The following is a 20,013-nucleotide window of genomic DNA, read 5'->3' as shown; positions in this document are numbered from 1 at the left end:
TTCTATAATTTTATGATTTGTCAACATATACTATGTAAATGTTTGCTATTGCTTATGCTACCTTGCACTTTCATGGTACTTTATACTTTTCCAATTGTTTCCCATTATTTAAAAATTATTGATATTAGTTCTGATAGGAGTTCTGACTTGGAATATCTTTTTAAAGATTTTTGGGGATAATTGTCAACAGACTTCAGTTACATAAATTATTTTTTGAATGAAATTTTATGACATATACTTTGCATTTTGGATGTGAATACAGGAATTATTTGTCCTTAGAACAGTGTATAGAACTCCTTCCACTAAGAAATCTATCTAGATGGTTCACTGAGTAGACTGCTAGACCTCAAGTCAGGAAGAGCTGAGTTCAAATATGGCTTCGTATTCTTACTAGCTCTGTTACTCCGGACAAGTCACTTAAACTCTGCATGCTTCAGTTGTCTTCTCTGTAAAATGTGGATAATAATAGCACCTCCCTCCCAGGGTTGTTGTGAGGATCAGAGGAGATCATATTTGTACGTGTTTGTCCTTCATTGCCAAAGAAGACCATGCCATCAGAGAAATAATGACATGACTTGCACTTGACTTTGTTTTGAGTGAGTGAGGGCTGTGCAGGTCAGCAGCCTCACTTCTCCTCCAGAGCCATCTGAATCCAGTGACCAGATATTCATCAGGATGACTGGAGATGACCCAGGATGAGGCAGTTGGGGTTAAGTGACTTGCCCAAGGTCTCACAGCTAGTGAGTGTCAAATGTCTAAGATGAGATTTGAACTCAGGTCCTCCTGACTCCTGCACTGGTGCTCTATCCACTGCACCACCTAGCTGCCCAGATCACATCTGTAAAACATTTAGCATAGTAGTGCCTGGCACATAGCAGATATTTAATAAATACTGGTCCTCTTGTTCTGTGATTTAGTAAGTTAAGAGATTTGTCTGAAGCATAAACAAGTTAAGTGACTTGCTTTGACTCAGTCAGCTAGTTAAGTTTTAGAGACCAGGTTTGAAATTATATCTTCCCACTATCCACTACATAGGATACTCTTAGATTTAGAGCTGGAATATACCTTAAAGGTCATTAATACCTGTGCCCTCATTTTGCAGAACAGGAATGGGAGTCATAGAAGTGTTCCCCAGGATTACACAGGTCTTAATTCAGGTCTTCCTATTACATTCTCCCCACTAGTAGTAGTTAACTAAATAAATATAAGATGGTGTGATAATAGGATAGAGAGTATGGGGTTTGAGCAATGAAGGTCAGAGGTATGAAGCTGGGTGTAACTCACTGGAATAGAAGTTAAGATTTTGAATAATTTCTCTGACTGGCTTTAAAATGTGCAGTTTTGAGATGCACAATTTAAAATGATACCCATTTTCTAGAATAGGTAGATACCCATTTTCTAGAATCCACTATAAAGTAAAAGGATAAGACTGAGATATTTTAAGCTTTTTCAAAAACAGGTTTTAAAACCATTAAATTTTCTTTAAAAAAAACTGAATTTTAAGAAGCTAAAACAATGATTCTTATATTCAATCTAAATATCTGTCAAGCAGTCTCTAAACTTTTTAATGGAGTTATTCAAATTGTTGGAAATACAACCTATTAGAAATTCTAAAACCTGATAAACAAAGTTAAAGTTTTTGATGATTTAAAAAATATCAGGTATCAAATTTGGGCCAGATGACTCCATTTTTCATAGTAAAGTATTCTAAGTTGCATTCTTTTTGGGTGTTAATGTATTGTGATTAGATTAATCTAGATCAAGTGCAAGTGATGATATCTCTTCAGTTCCTTACACATGTAGCTGGGCTTTAACTAGATTATCATCATGCCACATTCTTTTTCCACAAGAACCATGAAAAACTATGGTATCAATAAATCATGAGGTTATTTTTTATCAAAAAATTGGCAAACTATCTTTAGCAGTTATTTAGTAATGCCAAAAATTCATCTGATTAGTAATAAGATTTGTAGATCGTTCCAAAATACTTTTTAAAAGGAAATTGCCAAAATTTTTTATGTGAAAAAACAAAACAAAACTTTTCTCAGACTTGTTTATGATTATTATCATGAAATCAGGTCCTGAAGTATCTTTTTCTTTAATACTTAAAAAAAAAATGCATGTGTTCAGAGTTTGCTAGGTTAACAAATAAGTGCTGGAGGATTGGAATTGATTTAAATGTCTCTTAAAACAAAGATTAGCAATTTTTAAAAAAAATACGTTCAGTCTACTACTGAAATTGAAAGGAAAGCAAGGAAAATGGGAAAACATGAACTTGCATGGTTTTATTGAAGAAACTGTCTCTTTAAATGTGGTTCACAGATTAACTTAAGAAATGTTTGCATTGAACATTCTGACTAACCTAGAGAGCTCAGGAAGGATGCAGCAGTTTTGTTAGTTAAAAAACACTATACAAATGTTGAGGGTGTCTGCATGACATTAGTGAATTGAAAGCATTTTGTTATCCTGTGATAAGGGCTAGACCAGGTGGCTCTATTCTGTGGCTTAGGATGTGGGTTTCTTTGGTCCTGCTTGCCCCAGACACAGGGGAAACAAGTTAAGTATGCAAAATGAGCAGTATTTTAAATTTCACTGTAGTTAGGTAATGATCTCACATAAGTATTGACCTTGTAACTTCCCCTGCTGGTCATTTTCAATAAGTTAACAGGGACTTAGGAAGCATTGTGCTATTCTGTATCGAGGATACAGAAAGAAACAGGAAATTGTTCCTGCCTTCAAGGATCTTAAATTCTACTTCATGGGGGGAAGTGCAATTGTGACACCTATTTTTGTTATGATAGTTTGCATATATTTCTAGTATGTTGTTAGTAATCTATAGCAAACAAAATATGTTTTTTCTATAATTAGGTTCTTTGTTACATATGTGTTCTATGAATTGAAATATGCCCATTTTCAGGTGGCTATGCCTGTAATGAAGCATCCCCAAATACTTTCAAACTAAATACTGTCTTTGGCATGTACCAGGTATTCTTATTGCCACTACTCAAGAAATCAAGAGGTTTATTATGTTTAGATACTTTGAAACTTAAGCTATGAATCATCTAATCACAAGTATAATGCAAAGAGCCCTTGACTCTGAGTGTCCAGAGGTCTGGATCTCACCTGGATATTTACCTGCTATATGATATTGGACAGATCATTGAACTCCAGAGGCTTACCTTCCCTGTCTGTAAAATCAAGGTGTGGCCTAGAGAGCATGCCTCCTACTATCCTTCCAGTCCTAAATTCCCATATTTTAGATAGATGAATCAGAGCAGAAGTTCCTACTTTAGTCACCTTTTCTGCTTCATACAAGGGGCATGTTCCCCCCAACTCATTTTGCTTCTTAAACTGTGAGTTGCAACCCCATATGGGGTAGCAAGTGCTAAAAGAGTCTTGAGTGCACAAAGTTTAAGAAGCCCTGAATTAGGGTCTCCTTATTAACTCTAGTTCCAAAGTCAGGGCCTCATTTCCAACTTGAATTATCTCCATAGCCACTTGAACTCCCAAGTTATTTGTTCACCATAACCTTGGCTCTAGACCTCCTAGACTAGATCAGTTTGAACGAGATGCTTCTGAGAGATAACAATGTAATCCTAAGAGTAATAAATTTAGAGACAAGGTCTGTATTTGCGATCTGACTGTTCTATTATTTGCTATCATGGGATCTTGGACAAGTCATTTAACTTCTTTGAGCCTCACATTTCTCTTGTATAAAATGGGGATAACACTACTTCTTTGAGTTGGTGTGGAAAAAGTATTTTGGAAACCTATCTCCTGATTATCTAGTTTGTTTTTTTTTTCATTGCTATACTATATTGACTGCTTACTTTAGCACTTTCTATTACTCTAATTCATTTTCTCACATCACTCAGATGTTTCCTTAATAGCCCTTAGTTGACCTATTCTTAGTCAATGTCATACTTATTTTCCTCTCTGGTCACTTTCCTCCTCCTCTAGATGCCATTTATGCTTTCCTTGGAAAAGTCTGCATTTTCATTGCCCTAGGTACTTCAGTCTTCTCCAGATACATCATAAAATTAATATCCATAACACTTGTACTTGCATTAATAAGCATAGGATAATTTTTTAGGGGAAAAGAACACAATTACAGTACAGAATAATGGGAGAGCAGAAATCATTTACTGCAATGTCTATTTGTAAATGACTACATATGTGCCACTGAGCCACAGTGATTAACCCATTCAAGACCATTTGAAAAATATCTTTTGAAAAGGAGCTATTAACAATACAAAATATCAACTTAAATTTTGACTTGAATTATTCACAATAAATAAAATGGTTTACCCAAAAGACTTTAAGAGATTTACTTCAATGATTTTGAAAGACATGTGAACTCCTTTCAAAATAAGGTTTATTTACTTGGTGTAGATCCAATTAGAGATAATAGCTCTCAGGATTTTGAATGACCCTATATGGTTCTTTTCATCTGAGCATATTTCTCTACTTGGGCCTGTAATATGTTCATCAATAAAATCTACACACACTTAATAACTTTCTTTTTTATCTCTGATATTATTATGATCTAGTTTTAATATGGCCATTTCATCTCAAAATGAATAAGAAATAACAATTCTGAACACATTTTGTATGAGCTTTTAAAAGCATAAATAATTACTTAAATATAAGATTCTTTAACATGGCATTTCAATACTTTTAAATTATACTGTTGTAGCACCAATGCAATACCCACAGCAGCCGCTATGGATGTGCATCCAGGGTAAATTCACAAAATAGAAACCCACTTCCTCCAAGACAGAACCAAAATACTTATTCAGATACCAGAAAGCCAATTTCACCATGGTAACAAAGGAATTTGTACACATTGTCAATGAAGGGAGCACCACCATGCCCAAGGCTTTCCTCTGTCAGGCTCCCCACAAACAAGCTTTCTTCAACAAAATCACTCCCTCTCAAACTACGTTCTCTCTCTCTCTCTCCCCCTCTCTCCCCCTCTCTCCCCCTCTTCCCCTCTCTCTCTCTCTCTGTCTCTGTCTCTCTCTCTCTCTCTCCCCTCTACCACTACTGCTCTACCCATTTGGCAAGCTCCTCCCACCATCCCATGTGACTCAGGCTATGGGCTGGGTCAAAGCTCAAAGACGCATGTCTATTAAGGGGCAGGGAAGATCTTTAAATTCCCTTGCTATTACAAATGTCAAGCAAAAATGACATTTCTACCAAGTTTAAATTACTGATAAAATTAAACTGAAGATTTCAGTTAAAAAATAAATTCAAGTTTACCCCCACTGCCTTTTTCTCTTTTTATCTCCAGCAATATCTGGCACATTGTAGGTACTTAATAAATGCTTTTGGATGGTTTAATTGATTGAAATGATTTAATTGAGCTCCTGTTATAAAACTAAGAGTTTGTCCTAGTTGTTGGTCCCTTTTCAGACTTTTTTTTACATTGTAAAATGAATCATCATTGACCTTTTCCCAAAGATGGCCATGGGCCCTAAAGGCCCCTAATGTCACTCCAGGCCCTAAATTCTTATAATCCCAGAGTACTTAACCTGAGGTTGGTGATCTTATTTTAAAACATATTTTGATTGTTATATTTCAGTGTAATTTGTTCCCTTTGTAATTCTGTATATTTTATTTTATGTATTTTAAAACATTATTCTAAAAGGGCTTTGCTAGACTGCCGAAAGGGTCCATGATCCACAAAAAAGGATAAGAATCCCTGTTCTAATATACCACCGTTGCATCTAATGCCTGCTCAAGGTTTTTTTTCAATGTATACTTTTTATGATATTAGAAAATGGGGAAAAGCTTTAAATATAAATAAATATTTGAAGTATGAATATTTAAGTCATTTGCCTGAAAATAGACATATATATGGTCTGTGATAAACCCAGAGTAAACTAGTTTATTCAACAATTGTTGTATTTTAGGAAACTTGACTATTTTTGTTATGAAAGTGTTGTTGTTATTAATGATTTATGGATCATTCATTTCACTTTTTTGTTCTGTGTTGGGGGTTGGGAGTGTTGTTCCCACTGTACATATATTGTAGCCTATGTAAATGTTTGTTCTAGCTTTATGGCTAAATCAAGCTTGTACATGTTATTTAAATGACTTTCCAAGAAACAATAGAATGTAGATCATTAGAAATTACTTTTAAGCATCATCTAGCACTAGCTTTCTTAAGTAAAAACTCTTACCAATTAATTTACTTTTATAGAAAGTAAGGAATCTTAAATCTGTGTTTTTTTAGAAAATTTGTTTCCTAGCGGGAACTGAATTTATTTTTATAAGTTGCATATATGATGCTTATACACAGTTCCAGCTTAGGTAAAACATTTAATCTTTCCGGGTATCTGTTTCCTCATCTGTGAAATGTGGGATTGGATTAAATAACTACTTAGGTTGTTTCTAGTGCTGAAAAACACGATGAATATAAATTTTGTAAATATTATGATGAACTGTGATTCAGTCCCTGCCCTCCAGGATTTTGCCATAAACTGTACTCATTTCATTTTTCCAGTGATGGACGAATTCAGGAATTAAATAAAATGCATTATTTACAAGCAACTGTATGAGTAAATTTTGTGTGGTAGAGGTGATTCATGCACGTTGCGTGTTTAGACAGGGTGGGGTTAGGGAAAATTCCCCATCTCATTTAGTGAGGGTGAGGACTAGACATAATGGAGAAGGTAGGGCTTTGGAAGCTGTTTTAATTGTGGGCCCTGGAGCTGGTGCCACGGCTTGTGCCCTTACTTCTTTAGAAATGCCTTTTGAGTTACCTTTATCAAAACAAATGGATGCAGTTGGTTTTTTTTAAATTACAGTGTAACTTCGCTAGTATGACCATAGTTATCTGTATTTTTATTTCTCATTTTTTATTATTTTAATTATAAAAAATTCATCCTTGGGAAAATGTGAAAAATATGCATATTAAGATATACAAAGATGACTTGTTCACAGCTACACCAACCTTGTCCATTCAGTGCTAGAATTCTCAAAGGTGATATAATAAAGAAGGACCAAAGGACAGGACAGATCTGGATTCTAGGCCCAGCTCTTGTTCATTCTTCAATCTTATATATCTATCATTGTATCCAAGAATTATTCATTATAGGTATTCAACTAATTGAAATGAATGAGTGTGCAGTTGAGTAAGACACCTGCCAGTTACTGAAATGTTTTTTTTTATTTTTTTTATTTTTTTATTTTACTTATTTTATTTTATTTTTTATTTTTTTTAATGTTTAACAATTGCTGCCATACAATTGAGATTTTATCCCCCCCACCTACCCCCCACTACCCCCCTCCCTCCCCACGACTGCATACAATTCTGTATAGATTCTATATATACTTTCCTGTTGAGTATATTTTCACTATAGTCATGCTGTGTAGTCAGACTAAAATAAATGAAAGAAATCATATAACAAATCAGAACATGATACACAAACACATACACATACACAAACATGATCTGCTACATTTTGTGAGTGACTTCCATATTTCTTTCTCTGAGTGTGGAAGGCATTTTGCCTTGAGAACCACCTTTGGGATTTTTTTTTTTTTATAAGAAGTTTTTGCGTTATTACAAAATTCCAAGTCTACCAGAAAAAACTCTCACACACTGTGGTTGTTGCTGTGCATAAAGTTCTCCTGGTTCTGCTCCTTTCACTCAGCATCAGGTCATATAAGTCCTTCCAGGCCTCTCTGAAGTCTTCTTGTTCATCATTTCTTATGGCACAATAGTACTCCATTACATTCATATACCATAATTTATTCAGCCATTCCCCAATTGATGGACATCCCCTTGACTTCCAGTTTTTGGCAACTACATAGAGTGCTGCTATAAATATTTTTGTACATGTGGGACCCTTTCCCATTTTTATGATCTCTTGGGGATATAGTCCTAGTGGGGATATAGTCCTAGTAGCGATATTGCTGGGTCAAAGGGTATGCACATTTTTGTAGCCCTTTGGGCATAGTTCCAAATTGCTCTCCAGAATGGTTGGATGCGCTCTCAGCTCTACCAACAATGAATTAGTGTTCCAACTCTCCCACATCCTCTCCAGCATTTATCATTTTCTTGTTCTGTCATGTTTGCCAATCTTATAGGTGTGATGTGGTACCTCAGAGTTGTTTTGATTTGCATCTCTCTAATCAATAGTGATTTAGAGCATTTTTTCATATGATTATAGATAGCTTTAATTTCTTCCTCTGAAAATTGCCTGTTCATATCCTTTGACCATTTATCAATTGGGGAATGACTTGTATGATTATACATTTGGGTCAGTTCTCTATATATTCTAGAAATGAGGCCTTTATCCCTGAGCTTAGCTGTAAAAATTCTTTCCCAATTTACTACATCCCTCTGGATTTTGGTTGTATTGGGTTTGGTTGTGCAAAAACTTCTCAGTTTAATGTAATCAAAGTTATCCATTTTGCATTTCATAATGCATTCTATCTCTCCTTTAGTAAAGAATTCTTCCCTTCTCCATAGATCTGATAAATACACTATTCCTTGCTTCTCCAGTTTATTCATGGTATCGATCTTTATACCTAAATCATGTACCCATTTGGACTTTATTCTTGTGTACGGTGTCAGGTATGGGTCTATGCCTAATTTCCGCCACACTGTTATCCAGTTTTCCCAGCCATTTTTGTCAAACAATGAGTTCTTATCCCAGAAGCTGGGGTTGAAATGTTTTTTAAAGCACAAATCAAATACATAGCAGCAAAAACAACAACAAATCCACAATTAAAAAGCAAAAACAAACACCAGCATAAACTTTTTTTTTTCCCCTTGGCCTGTGACCCAACATGTTCTTGCTCAGTCAGCCAACAAGTATTCATTAAGCACTTGGTATGTACCAGATAGTGTACTAGACCTGGGGATACAAGTATGAAGAATTAAACAGTTTGCATTCTAATGTGGGAAAGAATAAGCACATATATGAGTACATACAGTATACATATTAAGTATTATATTGTTCAGTGGTTAGAGTTCTGGCCTTCAGTTGGGAAGAACCAAGCTCAAATTCAGCTCCAGACACTTACTAGTTCGGTGACCCTAGGCAAGTCACTTACCCTCTGTTTGCTTTAGTTTGATAAATTATAAAATGCGGATAACACTAGCATCAACCTCACAAGGCTCTTGTGTGGATCAAATGAAGTAATATCATAGCACTGTACCTGAAACACATTAAGTGCTATGTCAGTGCTTAATCACTTCCTATTGCCCTTATATGTAACACAGTTAAATACAAGTTACTTTTAGAAAGGATCCTAACAGCTGGGGATCAGCAAAGGCATCATTCATCAATAGAGAGATCCAATTAAGGACGAAATGTATTCCTGTTGATGAGGAATGCACGTCCCTTGCCCCTTTTCCCAAAAGAATTTGGTGTCTGTTTTTTGAGGTGGGAGATGATGAGATTCAAATAGAGAGGATAGTGAGAAGTACATTATCTCAGGTACCACTTAAAGGCACTTTAGGAGACAGAGATTCTAACAGACTGGTCAATGAAATACCAAACTGTTGGGATGCAAGGTCATCTGAAAAGAATCTAGTAAAGGTGTTTATTGGTAGTAACACATCACAAAACAACACAACACACCAAACACAACACACTGTGCAGGTTCCTTTGCCTCTGAAGGGATATACAGCTTAAGGGTGGGTGGCAGTCTCTCAAGGGAGATAAGTCCTTATCAGAGATGCCCATCAAGGGAAACCCCAGCTTAAAGAAGATGCCCTAGTAAGGGGGATGCCCCTTAGCTAGGAGAGGCTGGGGCTTATTGTAAAGTAAAGCCTGCCAAGGGCTGGAAGATATGTGACTGAGGAGTTTAGGGCGTTATCTATTCCGTTGCTCACCCCAGGGCCTCATTAAGTGGTGCTTGAGATAATGGATTCTCACTGACCACTCTGTTAGAATCTCATCAAGTAGATCTTTTTTTTTTTTCTTTTTTGCTATCTCTATAAGCTTCCTATATTATGGCTAGTGTGAAAATGTGGTTCTGAAAATTTATGAATTTTATTACTCTGGATTTTTCTGTGTTGTATTGAAATCACTGCAAATAGATTAGACAGAGAACTTCTAAAATCAGACTTTTCAAAGAGAACATAAATGTCGGTGAAGAATAGGACTCAATTAAAAAAAATGTTGTAGCTAATGACAATGACATTTTTCTTCATACCAGTGCCAGGTTTATAGATAATCAACATTCATAGAGGATACAATTATAACATTCTAAATTTATGTATGAAGAGAAGAGGAAAGCTAGAGAAATAATTTAATTCCTTTCATAATTATTTGTGAAACTCCCTGCCTAATAGGAAAACCGAGTTTCTTTGATGAAAAATATTCTGTATGTTTTATTTAACTTTTTAAAAGTAGACAAAAGATTACAAAAGCCACTGAGTATAGATTGTGCTCAGTTCCTTATGAAGGAAAAACCCCAGAGACTGAGTTAATGAATAATTAATGATCAGTTTATTAATTGTGCTAGCTAATAACCAACAAATTGATAGTCAGTGGCTTCTCTTGGTGACCAAAGATGGAGACACTGAATGTCTTAATTTTATTTTTTGAAAAGGAATGCCCCTGAAAGGAGAAATCAACTCTGATTGGTGGACATTTAATAAGGAGATGGGCTAGGAGTTCTCAGCTTCTCTGCTGATCATGAGACTAGGCTACCTCCAGCAATCTGGAAATGAGAATCCATCTCCACTCAGATCACTCTAATTGGTTTTCTCCTTCATAAGCTGCTTCACCTTAAATTCTAACGGGAGGGTTGTTAGGACCAGTCTTTTTTCCTTAGGTCAAAAACTAGTCCAGACTGGATTCTGTTTACACTTTAAACAGAAGTAAAGTCTCTTAGTCCACCCCAGAGAGTGGAGCATATTCTCTGAGGATTAGGGACATCTCATCAATCAGCCATGTGTGACACTTGAGAGACTGGCTGATCTACTGGAGCTAGACTCTAAATGAGGAAATAAAGGAGAAAAAAACCCTGGATCCTAGTTTAATAATTGGTTATTAATATAATAGCAAAATAACAGTTTCTCTCATTGCTAAATGTTTAGATAAAATGTTCTCCTTTTGGGATATTTTCTTGCCTTTCTCATTCAATTCTTTTTAATAGGTAAGTTCTAACAAGCTTTTATTTATTTCATTTTTGATCTCTAGGAAAACAAACACTTTCCAGGAATATTAATTCAAAGTGAAATCATTCATCAGACATTTCCAGGTCCATTTATCGGATGATCTGTCAAGTCTTGACATTTTTTTGGCAGTTGTTATTTTGAATTCACAGCTGTAGATCCAGATCTGAACACTACTGAATCTGAATACTACTGAATTAGGAAAGACATTGTATGTAAAACCTGAGACTGACTTGGTACCACATATATCCTTAATACTGGTTTTAAGATCAGAAGACCTGAATTTGAAACTTCATAAAATTATATTTAGAGAGATGGAGCAAAACCTAGCAGTCATATGAATGAATGAATGAACAGGCATTTATTAAGTACTTACTACATGCCAGATGCTATGTTAAATGCTGGGAATGCAAATAAAAGCAAGAAAGATAATCACTTTCCTTATGGAGATTACATTCTAATGAAGGAAGACACCACAATAAAGGAAGCTAGAAAGTATATGCATGGTAGCTTGATTTGGAAATGACCTAAAAGTGGAATGGGAACCATATTTGGGACCAGAAAATGGAAAAGCTCTGGCATCAGAAGTCAGGATACTGGGGGCAAATTCCAAGTTCCAATGGGAGAGGGATGAAGAGTGACAGAGTACAGGTAGAATGATTTGAAAGTGGTCAAGGAGACTTAATCTTATTCCCTATTTTTTTACACATAAGGAAACTGAGGCCTGGAGAGATTAAGTGACTTGCCCAAGGTTGCATGAGTACCAAGTGTCAGAGTTTAATTTGAATCCATGTCCTTTGACTAGAAGTCTAAAGTTCTTATTATCTGTCCAACCTTGGACAAATCATTTAACTTATCTAAGCCTCAGTTTCTCATCTCTTAACTGGAGATAATAACTTATACTTCCCACTTCATGAGAATTTTATAAGGTTATAAGGTTATTTTATAAGGTTTATGCTTCATAAACCTTAAAGTGCCACAGAAATGTGAATTATTACTTATATCTTTATTTCAAGATCCACATTACACTTGTATGCAGTACAATGATTTAATATTTCAGTAGGTTTAAGCATCCATAGCCAAACCCCAATTCTAAATACCTGTAAGTCATCTGCTATTTGAGGGATAGATGTCTCATTAGAAAATTATATTTGGATTGGGTCAAATTTATTTCCTCTTCTTAAGCTTGGAAATAGTAATAATCCTCAGACTGTCTGGATTGATATAAAAAGTGCCAAAGAAACCCCTTGGGGATTACAAATAGGAGATTTCCTTTCCAACATACCTCTAGCCACTGACTATGAAGGATGAAAATATAAAAGGAAGGAGAACCCAAATGCCATCTAAAGGCTGTTTCTAAATTTGTCATTTCTTGTCCTGTGTCTCTAGATAAATATTTCACTTTGAATATTCTAAGTCACATACAACTGAAAGTCATAGTTCATTGGCAATGGTCTTATTATGAAATGATAATATAACTTTACTTCCTCTTCTGATAATGTATCTGAGTTGTACTACAATTTATATGATTTTACAAAAGAATCATGGAGTTGGAAAGGGTTTTAGAGTCCTTGTAGTCCATACTATATATCCATGTAAGAATTGACTCGAATATTTTCATCAATTAATCAAGCTTTGTTTGTGATGTCTTTGGAGGAGGGAAAACTGTTGCTTTCTCAGGTGTACTATTCTACTTTTAGATAGCTCTGAGAGGAAAATGTCTTTTCATTTACCTGAAATCTGCCTTTCTGCAACATCTACCCACTGTTCTTAGTTTTTCTGTCTTGTGCTAAGCAGGGAAAGGTCTAATTCCTTTTCCATATGGGTAACCCGTCAAGGAGATGATTATCATATCCTCTGTAAATCATATTTTGTCAGATCTAAATATCCCCACAGCCTTTAGCCAAACTTCATATGGAATAATTTCAAGGATTCTCACCATTCTGGCTGTCTTTTTTTTTTTTTTTGATACATTCCAATTCAATAATATTCTGTATTTCTATTCAGAAATGAGCTAAACTTAAAGCAATTTCAGCTGTCTAGGATACCCAGAATTCAAAAGAAGGTTAAAAAAACCAAACAAACCAAAAAAATAGGAACTCACTGACCCTGAACTTACTTAGCACTTCTCTGCCATCCCCACACTAACTGCTGTGAGGCTTCACTAACACATCCAGTGACCTGCAACAAAAAGCCAACCCTACACCCCACTCCCTCTTTCTTCTTTCCAGAGTTATGGAGACCCCAGCTCCAGGCTGTGGAAGTTTTATTGGGCAGTGACACATAACGTAAATGTAGGTGTTAGCCTTTCGGGCCTGCTGAGGGGTATGGGGGGCACAATCCTGTAGCAGTGCTGCAAATCTCATGGTACTCCCATAGCAAAGCTTTGAACTGCTATTGCCAGGGTGGACAACCCTTTTATTAAGCCTGAAGAAAAGAACACAATATCCAGCTGGGGCCAGTTCTGGTCATTCAAAAGTCACTTGGGGCAGAGAGTTCATCTCAGCTAGTGAGCTATGAATTGCCTAGCATGGGAAAAGGCTGAGATGTTTTGAAAGGAAACCATTTTAAGAGGGGATAGAGTAAGAAAGTAATAAGGAGAAATGGGGAGCAAAGACTGATATTACCAAAGATCTCAGGAAGAAGAAAACTTCCTTGAACACAAGCAGATAAATTAACAAGGAAAACATTAACAACAGAAAGAATTATGACCTCCAGATCTGGTTAATGAGTTCAATCATCTCTGAATAAATACTATAGAACAAAGGAGAATAATCGATACTTTATGAGATAAGGAACCTTGCAGAATGTGAAGAGAACATCCCAGCACACTTTTTTCACTGTTCACTTCAAAGAGGTTAGCAGAGGGCAAGAAAGGAAATTAGATTCTCCTGTAAGGTTACTCGCCATTTAATAGCAAATGCTTTTCTAAATGGATGATCCTGTGGTAAGCCAAAAATCAGTAGCAAAGTAACGAATGACAGGTTTTGCACACACACACACACACACACACACACAATTTTTGTATCTTAGCAAAGTTTATTGAAAAATGTTTAGTCACAAATAACAGAGCTCCTGGTTTTTGTTTGATTACCTCTGTGAGAGTTGTTCTTAACTGGATTATGGGATTCTCATGCCCTCTTTCAACTGGTGACAAAAGCAGCCATGAAACATGTTCACTGGACACATTTTGTAGAATGATAGCAACATGACTTCCTGTTTTCCCCTTATCTACAAAAAAAGCCCAGTCTGTGATGGAGGCAGGTGTTTCTACATTGTTTTTTCTGCTTCCCAAGGATTCTGAGACAATGATGTGTTGTAATACAAGGTGTCTCCAAATCTTTTCCTTTATTATCTGTAAGCATTATAATTCACTTTGGGTTTGAAGGAAGAAAAAAAAAAAAGGAATCAGGGAGAATCTGATTCAACCTATAGCTGACCCTGCAAATGAGACTCCCCCTCTGGAGTTCTTCCTCCTCTTTCACCCTTCCTTCATAGTTGGGATCTCTACGGATGTTGGCCCTCTACTGTACCTCTGCCATTAATACCTTGTTCCCCCTGATGTATCCATAGCATCCTGGATCCTTGCCTTTCTTCAGTAAAGACCCAATAGTAATTTAAAAATAATCTCTGGACAAATAGAACTTTTTTTCCAGGTGCTTCTCTTAGAGAAAGCAGAAATTTAGTTCATGTTCTAGTATCAAGCTTTTTCTGTAAAAATAACTTTATTAAAATAACAGACTAATTGCTCACTAGTTGCTAGGTATAAGTCGGAAGGATTCAATATGGATCAAGAAAAAAAGATACAAACAAACTATGGTGTGAATGAAATAACTTACTCAGTAAATTTCAAGTGTCGGTTATTTCTTTTTTTTTTTGAACAGTAGAGAGCTAATGTAATATAGTTTAAAGAAATAATGCAATGCAGCTCAAAAGACCTAGGTTCTAATGTCTGTCCTTCTGTTAACTGATGAGTATGATCTCTATGTTTAATACCTTTTATACCCTGGTCTGTCAAATGGGAAAAAAGTCACATGATGTCTTGTGCAAAACCACTGCCTTCTTATTCAGTTTCTCTTACTCACTGCCTTGTTACAAATCATAGAACACCTGATTATCCAAAAAAAACAAAAACCCAACCCACATCTCATGACAGTGTGTGATCCAAAGGAGGCATGATAAGTACGTTAATAATGACTTCATATTACAGTTAAAAAAATAGTACCTTTTGATCAGGAAAGGAGTTTGGTTGTTAGTACAACCAGAATGATGCATAACAGATAGTAGCTTAAGTACTAAACAATTTCCCACACAATGTTAAAAGAATTCTTACTAAGATCTCCAGTGTGTTGGATTATGTGTCGGATTTAAAGGGGTATTCAGATCAAAGCAGCACAAAAGTAAAGGCTTACTTTCTCTTACTGTCTTTGACATGCTCTACATCTAAAATGGTCTAAGCCCTAAAGCTCAGTCTTGGGCTTTCTTTTCTTAGTATATACCCTCACTCTTTTGGTGATCTTAGGTCCCAAGAGTGTGTTCATCATCTCTGTACAAATGACTCAGATGGCTATATTTAGCTCTTGTCTCACTCCTGAGCTGTAGTCTCGCATTACCCACTTCTTATTACGCATTTCCAAGTGGGCATCCCATATGTTAAACATAACTTGTCCAAAAGAGAACCCATCTCCTGCCAAAACCACCCCTCTTCCTAATATCTCTCATTCCTTTAGAAAACATCGCCATTCTTCTAATCACTCAGTAACACAGCCTGAATTGTCCTCTGTTCCTCTCACTCTTCATATCAGAGTACTTGCTAAGTCTTGAGGATTCCACCTCTTCCATCTATCAGATTGTCTAAGGTGTTAGAAAAGGATAAATGCTGGAGTGGATGTGGAAGAATAGACACAGTGATGCAGTGTTGATGAAGTTGTGAAGTACCCAACCATTCTGGAGAACAATTTGGACTTAGACCCAAAGGACTATAAAACTATGCATATCCTTCAACCCAGAAATAATGTTTTTGTTCACCCTTCGTTTTCTAAGTGGACCAATGGCACTACAGTGTGTTGTAATGTGATGTCTTATCTTGTGTGTGATTTAGATTTAAATGAGGCAGAGTTGCACAAAGTAGTCAGCCTCACTCTCTCTTCATTGGCATCCAGTGGCAAGACAAATTTAAGATGACTGGTGATAGACCAGGATGTATTGGGTGACCCTAGCATCTTCAATGCCTGACCAAGCTCTAAGTGCTCCACAGTGCCTGCGTCAGCACCTTCATGGCTATTGGAACTACTCTCATCCACCCATTCCATTGGGGAAGTCTTCGCATGCTTGGGGTAGACACCCCTCTAATTCACTGATGGGTTTGAGGATTAGCAATGTCACTACTGAATCTGTACCCCAAAGAGTTCATTAAAAAAAACCCATATATTAAAAAATAGTTATAGAAACTCTTTTTATTGGGGGCAAAGAATTGGAAACTTAGGGGATATCCATCAGCTGTGGAATTACTGAACAAGTTATGGTATATGAGCATGATGGAATAGTACTGTGCTATAAGAAATGATGAAGGGGATAGTTTCATTAAACCTGGGAAGACTTAAATGAACTGATGCAAAATGAAGTGAGCCAAACTAGGAGAACAATAAGTACAGCAACAGTACTATATTGTTAAGATAATCAGTTGTGAAAGATTTAGTAACACTGATCAATACATTTAGCCCCCACATTCCCAAAGGACTCAGGATGAAAAATGCTGCCCACCTCCAGAAAGAAAACTGATAGATGTGGAATGCAAATTGAAGCATATATGTTTTTTCTTTCTCTATTTTTCTTGCTTTTTTCTAGATCATATCCAATGTGGAAATGTGTTTTATTTGACTGTGTAGGTACAATGTGTCATGTTTTTTGCCTTCTCCCTGGGGGTGGGGGGACCTAGGGTGAAGGGAGGTAGAAAATCTGAAACTAAAAATTAAGAAATATTAATTTTTAAAAATGTAAGCAGTTAATCTTTGTTTAGTTCCTTATGATCATTTGCCTTTACATTTTTATGTTTTTCTTAACTACTGTGTTTGAACATCAGAATTTCTACATAGCTATGGTCTTTTCATCTGGAATGCTTGGATAGCCTGTTTTTCTTTAAAGGTACACTTTTTTTCTTCTATAGCATTTCACTCAGTTTTGCCGGACAAATTATTCTTAGCTGTAAACCTGTATCCTTTGCCTTCTGGAATATCATATTCCAAGCTCTCTGTGTAGTGGTAGCTGTGAAGTAATGTGTGATTTTGATTGTAACTCCCTGGTATTTGAATTCCTTCTTTTTCACTTGCTTACTGTATTTTTTCTTTTACTGGAAGTTTTGGCTTTTGCCTGTGATGTTCTTGAGAGTTTTCATTTTGAGATGTCTTTCAGGAGATGATTAGCGGATTCTTTATTAACTTTCTCTTCTCTTTCTAAGAGATCTGGGTAGTTTTCTTTTATTATTTCTTGAAATATAATGTGCTAGCTCTTTTTTTTGGTCATGGTGTTCAGATAGTCTAATGATTCTTAAATTTTTCTCTTGAATCTGTTTTCCAATTCAGTTGTTTTTGCTATTAAATACAACTTTTTTTTCCCAGTCTTTTGACTTTGTTTTAATATTTCTTGTTGTCTCATTGAGTATTTTGATCTATTCCAATTTTCAGGAAAGTTGTGGCTTGGGCAAAGTTTTATAAAACCAAGCTGTTAATTTCTTTTCCCCTGTCATTTGTTTTCCAACTTTCCCCTAAAATGTTCTCATTTCACTGATAAATAAAACCATTTAAAAACTTTTCTTTCATCTCTTCCAGGAATTTGAGTTGAATTTGTTTTCTGCACTTTTCTCTGAGGCTTTGCTTTTAGAGTCATTCTCTTTTCATGGGTTTGTGTTTCAAATTGGAGTTGTTCTTTTTTGAGTTTGTGTCTTGAACATTCTTGTCATTGTAATGGTTCTTGGGAGTAGGGGGTTCTTTTTTTGTCTTCTTTTCCTTCCAGACTTATTAATGACTTTGGACTTGATGTTAACAGCTGTTTCTGCTTTCTTGGGCTACTGGCATTGTGTTCTTTTATCATTTCATTAACAGCATAGGCTGTAATGCTTTCATTGCTCCCCAAGTGGTCAAATTCAAAGCAAAAGTTTGATCACTGTCCCCCTCAGTCTGAGCTCTTGCAAATTTCTGACTTAGGTTTCTGGTCTGAGACTGCTGGATTCAGCCTCTATCAGCCAGCTAAGAAGGAAAAAGTTATGCTTGTTCAGTGACAGAATTGTGGGCTTCCCTTTGGTCTTAGATTCCTGCCTTGGTTATTCCTATGTAGACTTCTGACTTTCCATCCAGGATCTGAGGCATGCCACTGATGCTTCCTTCTGAACTTATCTAGGGCCTGTAGCTGCTCCCTCCATGCTACTCCTCAGTGCAGACCACTCTGGATATGTGACCCAGCCCAGAGTAGTGGGTAGCAGAGCTACCACTTGGCACCTGTTGCCACACCTTACATGTGGAGCCCAAGCATGGGTCTGGGACTCCCTCTTGTGTTGATGCAGCCCCTTCCTGACTGTTGTGGCACTCCATGTTATACACTTATGTCTAGACCTCTTCCCCATCATTCACAGATCTCTCTATCTGTCTCTCCATGTCAGCTTGGGCTGGACAGATGAGTCATTGTGGCTTTTTTAAAAATTTCCCCATCAGTATTTGGGCTGATTAATTTCCTAGATTTGCTTGGAGGAGGTATGTCTTGCTGCCAGTCAGGTATATTGCCTCTACCTCTGGGCAAATTTGCTCTAGTTGTGTTTTTAATAATCTTCATAGTACCTACCTCATTGGGTTGTTATGAATGTCAGATGAAATAATGAAAACTTCATTCACAAATATTGAGGCATCACATGTCAGCTTTTATTCTTTGCACATTATTTAACCTCAGAAATGCTATTTTATGATTTTTCTTCATTTCAGTTCATTTTCATTTGGAAGTGGTACCCGCCAAAACTGGTAGATAACATGGAACAGGATTTCTTCAGCTGCTCTTCTTAGAGAAGTTTTTTGGTGATAATTGCATAATATGTGTTAAAGAATCTCTGAAACCTTCAGTCTATTTTTCTTTCCCTAATTCTGTAGTTTACCATGTCTAAAATTTTGTAAGCAGTTGTCTAGGGACTTTGATGTCTTTTTGCAAAGTATGAGCAGAACTGATCTAATATTGGTTGGTTTCAGGACCTGCCAAACTGGTGTTGTAGATGGGTAGGGGTATCTTGTAAACGTATTTGTGACTGGAGCAAATGTGGTTTGGAAAACCATTTTGATAAAATCATGGTTGAGCTGAGCTAAGCTAGTTCCAGGGATTGGAGACAAATGTTTTGGTGCAGAGTTTGATCATAATGTCTTAATGTTATTGATTAGAAAGGAAATACTATGAGTACCTGTGCCACTACCATCACCACTGTCACCCCATCATCACTGCTACTACTGCCATTACTATTACAGCCCATAATAGCTACCATTTATATAACGTTTTAGAATTTTTTAACTTATTCATATTATTGCACTTGATCATCTCAACAGTGCTGAGGTAAACAATTCCAACATTCTCATTTATTTTTTGTACAGTTCACATGATCATCTGCTGTTATGTTTAAGGGGAGGGTGCTTCTCTTCAGTATATAGGGCTTGCCTTACAAATGGCTGTTGTGAGGGAAGTTGGTAAAGCTTAAAGCATACTTTAAATTTTAATTGCTGTCATCAATATTTAGCTCTAAGAAAATAAAAGCAACTTTTTGTAGTGGAGAGAGTGCTGGATTTGGAGTTAGATAACTAGAATTCAAATCCTTGCTTTTCCGCTTACTGTCTCTGTGACCC

At 36.3% G+C, this 20,013-nt stretch overlaps 1 protein-coding gene across 11 annotated transcripts in view; it reads left to right on the top strand.

The window, feature by feature from the left end:
- The window catches only part of SUPT3H (SPT3 homolog, SAGA and STAGA complex component), a 654,394-nt gene that overhangs the window by 282,160 nt on the left and 352,221 nt on the right, over positions 1–20,013 (top strand). The window lies entirely within an intron of this gene.

The sequence above is a fragment of the Notamacropus eugenii genome, chromosome 2 (genome assembly GCF_028372415.1).
Source record: "Notamacropus eugenii isolate mMacEug1 chromosome 2, mMacEug1.pri_v2, whole genome shotgun sequence".
Taxonomy (NCBI): domain Eukaryota; kingdom Metazoa; phylum Chordata; class Mammalia; order Diprotodontia; family Macropodidae; genus Notamacropus; species Notamacropus eugenii.
Note: the sequence above shows the minus strand (reverse complement) of the source record. Positions and strands in the feature narration are given on the sequence as shown.